This window comes from Meriones unguiculatus, chromosome 17 (genome assembly GCF_030254825.1).
Source record: "Meriones unguiculatus strain TT.TT164.6M chromosome 17, Bangor_MerUng_6.1, whole genome shotgun sequence".
In the NCBI taxonomy this organism is placed as follows: domain Eukaryota; kingdom Metazoa; phylum Chordata; class Mammalia; order Rodentia; family Muridae; genus Meriones; species Meriones unguiculatus.
In genome coordinates this window covers 17,670,410-17,678,450 of record NC_083364.1, presented here as the reverse complement: position 1 = coordinate 17,678,450, position 8,041 = coordinate 17,670,410, and positions in this window count along the sequence as shown.

Genomic DNA, 8,041 nt, shown 5'->3' with positions numbered 1-8,041 from the left:
ATGCAGTGCTCAGCACAGCCCATCTTAAAGTTCTGGCTCACAGGCTTGTCAGTGGTCAGGTGCTGGATGCTCAGGTGCAGGCTCTTCCGCCTGGCAGGGGAAGGCAGCGCCTGGTCGGGGGTCTCCTCTTTGCTTGCTTTATTGGAGATAACTTTCCAAATCCTGAAAACTGGGTACAGACCTTCCGAAACGGCCGTTCTGAATTCCAAGATCTTTGTGAAATAATAGTTACATCAGCTCCTGTATCCACCAAACATTCTATTTCAATACCATTCATTCACTATTCTAATTTTGGCCTTTCATTAACAACCGTCCGCCAGAACACAGAAGGACAGAAGTTTTCCTGTACTTCCCAGCCTGCCTGATCGTTCTGCTGGAGCAGCTTTGCCTTTGACACAGGAAATGAGTAGCCGCCGAGCAATCCTATCACCTGTGTTAAATTATATTATTATTATTATTATTTTTTTTTACAGAAGCCATTATTTTTAATTTCTCCGTTGAAATCTTCATCTATAACTCCTGGGCGCACAACAAATCCTTGAGGATTCAAACTGTTCCTTCTTGAGACTATTCCCCCCGAGGCTGAGGGCACAGGGCCCTAAACTGAGTCCAGGAGCTACGGTATAACATTGGATTTGGGGGAGAGAGTAAGGTGCCTGTCTACGGCAGCCCCACGAGCAGCACTGCCTGCAGCAGATTGCATTAAGCCTGCAATGCTTGGCTTTAGCCTCTTCGGCCGGCCTCTTCTTTCCTGGCTGACAGAGGCAAATGTCTGCAATGGAAGTTTGGGTTTCTTCAGAAGCTCAGTTGTGTTATGTCCGTGTGTTTTTATTTTACCTCCAAGTGTGGGATTTCAGTTGGGCTAGCTTTTGTCCACGCCTGTTAATGATCTCGTGCAGAGCGCGGTGTTGCCAGCAGGTAACCGCCTTCCACGGGCGAAGGGAGAGGGGTGTGGTCTGGGCTCCGATAGTGTAAACGTGAGAGCCTGGGAGGCAAAGGCGTGGAAAGGGCGGCCTTCCGTGTTGGCAGTTTGGCGAGATCGGGAGCAGTGTGGCGGTTTGGAGCAGACAGACGGAGAGAAACATTTTGGGGGAGACTGCTGGCTGCATCCGCTATTGAGGGAGATGGGAACAGCCCTAAAAGAACCCATTGACCCTCAGCAGCCGGGAGGAGCAAAGGGGCCCCCTCTCCCCACTAACCTTTTCTCTCCTACATAGGGTTAGGAGGTTGAGGCCTCCCCCAAATAAAGAAGAATTTAAAAAAAAAAAAAAATGAGTGCCTCAGACGGCTCATACCAGGCCCCCATTTTGTTGCCCAATGACAAGAAATCGCTTGGATATCATTCTTGGACCTACGTTCATTGGTCCAACCCTTGCCAACTCAGAGGTTAAGAGCACTGGCTGCTCTTCCAGACATCCTGAGTTCAATTCCCAGCAACCACGCGGCGGGTCACAACCATCTATAATGAGATCTGGTGCCCTCTTCTGGCCTGCATACAGAACTCTGTCTACATAATAAATCTTTTGGTGGGGGGATGGCACACGCCTTTAACCCCAGCACTCCTGATGGCAGAGGCAGGTGGATCTCTGAGTTCAAGGCCAGCCTGGTCTACAGAGTGAGGTCCAGGACAGCCAGGGCTACACAGAGAAACCCTGTCTCAAAAAAAAAAAAAAAAAAAAAAAGAAACAAAAACCTCTTCCCACATTACCTGCTTAGCCTTGAGATACCAGACCTTCCTTCTGATCTATATTTACAAAACCAGAAAACATTGCCCTTGGAGATGCCTTGTTCCAATTTTGTTTCAAATGTTTAAAATGCTTTTGATATCAGAGACCTCTAGCTGTACTTTGGCCTGCTATGTTAGCACGCTGTATGTTAGAACCAATATTGTTTGAATTCTTGAACTCATGCGTGATGCTCAAGCTTCATGACATGTTTACGCTGCGCATTTGGGTGTATTTACTGCTGAGATCAATCTTTGTTAAAACAAACAAACAAACAAATACAAAAACAAACAGTGAGGGCTTCTCCAGAGCCTTGGATAATTCTTGTAAAAGTGTAAAAGCTGTGGACTTGTATCCTGGCTCCTCGACTTTTCCCCAAGCTCTTGAAGCTGCAAAATGGCATTGTTCTGTGGCTGCGCCTTCAAATTGAACCTGTCCTTGTCTGCCGGCAAATCGGCCTTCACCTATTAACCGCTGCCTCGCTGTCCTAACTCTTCTCGCTCTGTTGCGATGCTGCAAACACTAGCTGCTTCTCCCCCCCCTCCCCGTGACAACCACTGCAGCCAAGGAGCAGCCTCGAGCTCAGCTTTGCCCGCTCGCTCCAGTCTTGGGGAATAGATTCCGAGTAGCGCAGTTATTTAAAGTCTGTTTCACGTAGGCGACTGCGTCCCAGAGACACCGTTGCGCCTTCAAACCCTTTCGGTCCTTCTTTTCTGCAGGACGCCATCCATTTCGTCACAACCTGTGGGTCATCCCCATAGCAGGGTAGGCTGTGAGCGGACCGGGAACTCTGTCGGTGTTTTCGGACCCGGGACTGCCTGCCCTCCAAAGGTGCTGTGGTTTCACCCCGTCTCCTGAAAAAGGCTGTCTCCCCTGACCAGCCTCCTGCTTTTCCATTTTTTTGACTTCTCTGCCCTCTGACAGTTTCTTCCCCTCTTTCTCCCTGGGGGAAACTCCCTCTGGTCCAGTCACTGGGAATGAACCTATTTGTTCTCGGGTTTCTTGTGTTTGACACTTCTCTTCTGTTTTTCTAATTCCCAAGCTTCTCTAATTCCGTGCTTTCCAGTACCGCAGACAATCTTTTCTCCAGTTCCACCTGCATTTTTTTTCCAGTTGTTCAGCCAGTCTTTTGTAAAAAAAAATAAAATAAAATAAATCCCAAAATAAGGGAAAGGAAAGGAAAAAACAACAACAAACAAACCCCAAAAACTGCTGCTGAAAACCACTGGGGAGGGGCCGTCTGTCACAGCAAACACCCTGAAAACTTTTTGAAACAAAGAATCCACCATTCCATCTTTTCTGAGTAGGGTCAGAGAGGACAGTTGATGCAGGAAGAAGTTTGAGTAGTCTGGAGAGAAGAAAAGAGATTTAGCAAAGAGAAAATAAGAGATGAAAGTGAATTGAGGGCTGGAGAGATGGCTCAGAGGTTAAGAGCACTGGCTGCTCTTCCGAAGGTCCTGAGTTCAATTCCCAGCAACCACATGGCGGCTCACAACCATCTATAGTGAGATCTGGCGCCCTCTGCTGCTGCGCAGACAGGATACTGTATACTCAATAAATAAATATTAGTTGAGAGGGGAGAAGCTGAGCCAAGCCAGAGAAGATACAGGAGAAGAACCCACACAAAGTAGCAAATACAGGAAAAAAAAAAGACTAAAAAGCTACATTTACTAAAAACTACACCCCAGAATGCCCCTGTAATGCTAGCATTCCACAGGAGCTGGAGTCCGGGGGCCGGCCTGTAAGCAGACACCTCAACCCCGTTCTCAGGGAGGACTCCAGCAGCGCCCAGCAGCGCGCCAGCGTCTTCGCACACACAAAAGATTCTTTCGAAAGTGACTCCAGCAGTTGGGCATTGTCTTTCGATCTTTACTTTATTTTATTTGGTGACAAGATCCTGCTCTTCAGCCCAGACTCACTCAGTGGACCAGGCTGGTCACAGAGGTCCTGAGCGTTGGGATTAAAGGCATGTGCCACCATGGCTGGCTGAGAGATTTCCCTACGTCGGTTTTTATTTCTGTGTCTCTGTCTAAGAGAAAGTGTGCCCAACCTGAGCGCTGGGAATGGAACTCAGATTCTTTTCAGAGACAGCATAAGCCCCTGAGCCATCCAGTCTCGCCAAATTTTAAAGATGCCTAAATAACTCAGGACACTGGATCGTTTACAGAATACTAATAAGGGAAATAACCCATCTGTCCACGTCTAGGTTTGAGGTGACTTTTGGAATGTTTTGCGTGGCAGCTGGCGGGACCCGAGTGACTGGGGTATTTTCCATCTTGCCCCTAACCTTTCCTCCCGTGGGGTGGGGTGCAGCCTTAAGCCCGGCTTTATGAAGCCTAGGGAGGTAGGTGTCTGTAAGTTTGAAGCTAGCCTGGTCTAAGTGGGTTCCAGGATAGCGAGGGAAACCTCATCTGGAAAACATGAGGGAAAGAAAGGGAAAACTGAGCATCAGGGGCCAGCGAGCTCTCAGGGTGGAGGGGCCTGTTGCCACCAATGCTGGCCAGAGTGGCATCCCAGAACCTACACGGTGGGAGAAGAGAACCTGCCCCCCCCAGGCACTATCCTCTTACCTCCATGTCTGCGCTAGGGCGGGCACGCTCAGCCACTTGCGATAAATAAGTAAGTGTGTGGGCTTCCATCTTCGGAAAGAGAAATGCAGAGCATTCCCAGGGTTCTGAGGTTACACTTTCCCTTTAAAGCTGGACATGGGGGCACAGGCCTGCCAGCCTAACCGCCAGGGAGACCCGGGTAGGGAGATTGGGACAATTTATGGGGAGGTCATCCTTAACAGAGAGAGAGAGAGAGAAAGAAAGAAAGAAAGAAGGAAGGAAGGAAAGAAAGAAAGAAAGGAGGAAAGAAAAAGAGGGTCGGGTGTGCCTCGCTTGGGAGAGTACTTGCTGAGAGCGCACACCTGTCATCCCAGGGCTGGTAGGGTGGAGGCACAAGGGTCAGGGGTTCAAAGTCAGCCTAGGCTACATGGTGAGTTTCATACTGGACAGAGGACAGGAGACCTGTCCCTACTCAATATTAATTGATCGATTTATTAAACAACCAATTGTTTGCTAATTAACTATTAATTAACGAAACATTCAATCAACAAGAGTCAATCAATTGATTAATTTTTTCCTCATTTTTTAAACTTTTATTAATTATACTTTATTCACTTTATATCCCCCATAAGCCCCTCCCTCCTCCCCTCCTAATCCCACTTTTCTTCCCCTTTCATTTGATTGATTAAAAGACTCCATTAATTAGACAATTAAAAGGCCCAGCAAGCAGCACTTGCGGCCATCAGCCTCTAGAGGTCGCCCCAGCCCGGCAGAGTGGGGCATGTTTGTGACCTGGAAAGTTGCATTTTCCATCACACATTCTGTGTCGGGGCATAGGGAATAAAGAGGATTGGCAATTTTCTTATAGTAACCGTCATGATCATCTTCATCATTATTATTATCATGGCAGGGCCTCACGACGTGCTGCGGGTTGTCTGGGATTAAAGCCTGGAGCCACCACAGTAGCTTAGAGCATTTTGTGTATTTATTTGTAATTCATATCTTTTCTGAGACAGGGTCTCTCATGGTCCAGGCTAGACTCCAGCTCACCACGCCAAGCTCGCCACCTCCTGAGAGCTGGAGCGAAGGGCCTGAGCCACCTCCCTGGGTTGCCTGGCTTTCTTCTTTACTTATTTGTTGTTTATATTTAAACACAAAGTGTCAGCTTTAAAAAAAGATTTATTTATTATTTATAACAGATAAATATCCCTGGCAGACTCTTCCCTTTTCGTGAAGACAAAAGCAGAGGCCCGTCTGCCACTGCCTCCTGAGTGCTGGGATCAAAGGCGTGTGCCACCAACACCCGGCTTTTTTTTTTTTTTTTTTTTTTTACATTTTTATCGATTCTCTGGAAATTTCACATCATGTACCTGAACCGCAACCGCTTCTCAGTCCATCTCCCCTGCAAAAAGCAAAAAGAAACCAGGTGGGGGCACACGCCTTTAATCCCAGCACTCGGGAGGCAGAGTCGGGCAAATCTGTGAGTTCGAGGCCAGCCTGGTCTACAGAGTGAGGTCCAGGACAGCCAGGGCTACACAGAGAAACCCTGTCTCTAAAAACAAAACAAAACAAACAACAATGGCAACAAAAATAAAAATGAGAATTAAAAAAACGAAAAAACCCCGATTCCAAATTGTGTTCTCTATATGTTCAGTGAAGCCTGGTCAAACTCTCAAAGGCCTGTCCCTTAGTGTCTTAGAGTCTTAATAGAGAAGCCAGGGCAAGAGTGTGGTGCATTGCTAGAGCTCCTGCCTAGGTGGAGGAGTCCCAGCAGGCTCAGTGGTTAGAGCACTCACACTCGCAGGGCACCTGGGCTTCGTTCCCAGCACCCAGGCGGAGGCGCCGGCCTTCTGTAAACTCCTGGGGACCTGCTGCCCTCTGCAGGGACTGGATGGAAATGGCGCACAGAATTCTAAACTGATGCTGCCGGAGATCTTAGCCGGGTGCTGTCATTGCCGGCAGGGCCAGCAGGGCATGGACAGGCAGCCCACCTTCCTCTTGTCATCAGGGGATGCTGGGCATCCACCGTGGACAATAAAGTCACCATCGCTGCTCTGGCACACGGATCCTCTGACTCCTATGCTCACCCTGGCTCCCAGAGAATCTCCTCCAGCCATGCCCACCCAGGACTGACCCTGCAGGGACCACTCTCCATCCCCATCCTGCGGTCCCTGGCACCAGACCCCTGGCCACCTGCCCGCCATGCCCTCTTCGGCACCTCTGTCCCCCACGGCCCTCTGACACGATGCGCCAACCTCACGGCGTTTGCACAGGCTGTTCCTGGCTCGGAGGACCCTGCCACCCGCCTGGCCACTCGCTTCCCTCCCGGGGCTCCTGGGTCCAGCTCCTGAGCTCTGGGGTGAGGAGCAGGGCCTCAGTGGAAGCGGGGCCCTTCAGGGTGATCTACTGGGCGGATAGCGGGGACCAGTTTCCCAGAAGGCCCTCTGCTCTGTCCCCAGGTGTGGCAGCCAGGGGCCGGAGGAATGGCTTAGGCCTTGCAGCATGAGCACGAGGGCCCGAGCTTCCTCAGAACTGAGGGTGGGGACTGGGTAGGAGGGCCTCACCACCACCTTCCTGGAACAGGCCCGAGTGAGGACATTGGAGTGTCAGGCTCGGATGAAGCCTGATAGTTACCCGAGAGAGAGCAGAGTCCCCCATGGCCACCAGCCACACCCTGTCACCATCACAAGAGGTTCGCTCACACCAGGGGCAGGAGGAACACTCCATCCTCCCCCCGCAGCTGCCCCCAATGCAAAGGTGGGAGGCAGGCTCAGGTGTGCAGATAAGCCAGGAGGGGGCCCAGAGCAGCGGACTCGGGTGTGGCCTGGCCTGGCTGCAGGGGCCAGGGTGAGTCAGGCGCTCTGTCCCTCGCACAGTGCAGTCTGTCCCGACACGCCCAGCACCGCTCAGAACCAAGAGATCAAGCTGCCTGGGAGGGACAGAGACAGCTCCCAGGAGTCACCATCACAAGACACACCTTGTGGTAAAGTAGCCAGCAGGGGACTTTATGCCTGGTCAATCATGAATTGATTATTTACTTCCTCTGCAGGGATGGAGCTCTGTGTGCCCCAGGGCATGATGGGGGAAGAAGCCATGACTCAGCCACTCACTGGGGGGATTCTAGGCAGGTGTGTGGGGGCATGTTGCTGAGCTACACCACGCCCCGGCTCTCTTTTGCTTCAGTTTTATTTATTTTCATCATTATTATTATTATTTTGTTGTTGTTGTTTAACTGAGTTTTGTTGTTTTTCTTTCTTTTTTGTTTTTTTTCCAGACAGGGTTTCTCTGTGTAGCCCTGGCTGTCCTGGAACTCGCTCTGTAGCCCAGGCTGGCCTCACACTCAGAGATCCGCCTGCCTCTGCCTCCTGAGTGCCACCGCCACCCAGCGGCTCATGTTTTTCTTCTTCTTTTCTGTTCTTTTGTGACAGGATCTCATTACCCGCTGTCCCGGAGCACTGGCCTTCACACTCCTGGAGACCCACCTGCCTCCGGGTTAGGGCTGAGCCCGCACACAGGCTTCTCACTTGTTTAGAGCCGGCCTGCCTCGACTGCTGGAGGAGCACAGACTGCCTGCCAGTGTGGCGAGAAGCCATGGCACACACGGCTGAAGGACAGTCGCCTGTGACCCTGCATTCTGGCCAAAGCAAACGCTGCCCCAGGAAGCAAACACAGATGCCCCCCTCCCCCCGAGGACAGAGGGGGCAACGGCCTGGAGGGCATGGTGTCGGAGGGGCTGCGCCTCCGCCCGGGGGCGCTGTGGACACCAGG